This window comes from Hibiscus syriacus, unplaced genomic scaffold (genome assembly GCF_006381635.1).
Source record: "Hibiscus syriacus cultivar Baekdansim isolate YM2019G1 unplaced genomic scaffold, ASM638163v2 tig00112762_pilon, whole genome shotgun sequence".
NCBI lineage: Eukaryota > Viridiplantae > Streptophyta > Magnoliopsida > Malvales > Malvaceae > Hibiscus > Hibiscus syriacus.
In genome coordinates this window covers 579,473-581,450 of record NW_024063399.1, presented here as the reverse complement: position 1 = coordinate 581,450, position 1,978 = coordinate 579,473, and the positions used below count along the sequence as shown (strand labels likewise).

The following is a 1,978-nucleotide window of genomic DNA, read 5'->3' as shown; positions in this document are numbered from 1 at the left end:
TTTAGCTTTCTTCCAATACTAGAGAGAATTTAGAGAGTTTCTTGAGAGTTGTTTTCTCCTTTTTATCGAGAGAGAATTATCATTGTTTTCTCCTTGGTAGATCGAGAGGTTGTAATTCCTATTTTCTCATAGTGAAATTCTTCTACTGTTGCCCGTGGTTTTTACCCTATTTATTTAAGGGTTTTCCTACGTAAATTTTGTGTCTCTTTTTATCTTCATTTTTATTTTCTCAAATTATCAGTTGCGATTTTGCTCTATCCGATAGCCGTCTTACGCAACAGAAGAACCAGGAACCGAGGTGTTATTTTTCCCAAGGTATGGTATATACAACAAACAGATCATTAGAAATTTGTATGAGAGAAAACGTAATGAAAATTCATTATACCCTTGGTCCATATTGCTTGACAAACCACTCGGAGGCTCTAGCATTTGAAGCTTCGAAAATGGTCTTCTCAAGACCTAGACGACCAACAACCTTCGCAATAGCATCTGCCCGTACAGAATCAGCATGTTTGCATAAACCATCTGCATCAATCATAATCATGTCTGCACCAGCTTCTAAGCATCTCTCAGCCCTTCTGATCAGTAGGCCCACATCTTCAACAGGTTCTGCAAATATATGTAAGCTAAGGGTCATAAACCGGTCTGAAAACTCAGGCTTCCCCCAACATCAAAATAAGTGTTTTGCACCAGATAAGCAAATGCGATTATAGTAATTGTTTCCAACGAAATGCGCAGAAACCATTTTGGTTCAACCATCTCTTACTACCATAGTATTGTTTCCTTTCCTAAATCTCTCATGATGGTACAAAGGTTAAAAATGCAAAATTCGAGCTTTCCAAAACTAAAACAAGTTAAAGAAGAATGATCAATGAAAATATAAGGAAATGCATGCCGAATTTGCGTTTCGTGAAGCTCCTTGATACAAAATTGCCTATCCAAAGCAATTTCAAGACAAAACAAGGGGCCTAAAAGACAGATTATTGCTATGACAACTTCATAGACACAACATAAGGGGTTTAAAAGATGGCAATCAATAAAAAGAGCATGCTTACCTATCTAGTTCAACTCAAGCCATTAAAAGAACGAGGCTGATACCAGTTGATCGAGGAGGAGGAGGAACACAAGCCCCAAATGCTCTATTTCCACCAGTGGGAATATAGACTTGCTAAACTTGACAGCAAACTGAGGCTTGGCTTTCAGGCCTCCAGCCTTGATCAATCTCATATATCTCAAAAGAGTATCTTCAGGAACTTCAAGTGATGGCACATTCAACTTAATTGTGTCAAACCTCATTTGCTTACACTCCTTTAAAACATTAAAGGATATAAAAAAAAGGTAAGCACTTTACCAAGCAAGCAACAGAATTTTCATCAGGGTATAAAATAATTAGTTTTACCACAACATAATTTTTGAAAGCAGAAGGACCTTTACAAATCATATGTTCAGCTCAATCACCAGTACCAAATAAACATCATGCTGGTGAGCCATGTCAATCACTTGTTTGAGAAAACTTAGGCATCAAGCTATGGGAACCCCCATAGAATTTCATCCCTTCAACAAATTGACCCATTGACTCAATTATCTCCTGGTAAAAAGAATCATTTTTTCTTAGTAAACAAAGAAATAAATCAAAAATAAAAAAACAACAACCCATGGAATGTAGAACGTTTTGGGTCAAGAGAGTGTGATTGGGTCCTCGCATTTCCGTGACCCCAAAGCGGCGAGGCTTTTCGGGTCGGTCATCGTCGTCAGTGGCGCGTTATGTTTGCTGTCGTTTTACACGTGGATTGATGTATGCAAGATAAGAATAAGAAGATATTTGTCCGAAAAAAGAGAAGAAAAATAATCTTAATTTTTATTTTCCTTTATCAAATGATTTTAAAAGATAAAACTTGTAATTTTACTAAGTGGATTCCTTCTAAAAATACTTTGAAATGATTACTGATCGAGACCATGGAACACTTGTGCTTTCCGG

At 37.0% G+C, this 1,978-nt stretch overlaps 1 pseudogene; it reads right to left on the bottom strand.

Annotated features, from left to right (window-relative positions):
• Positions 1 to 334: 334 nt before the first annotated feature.
• LOC120183440 lies at positions 335 to 1,379 on the bottom strand (annotated as a pseudogene).
• Between the last annotated feature and the right edge of the window lie 599 nt (positions 1,380 to 1,978).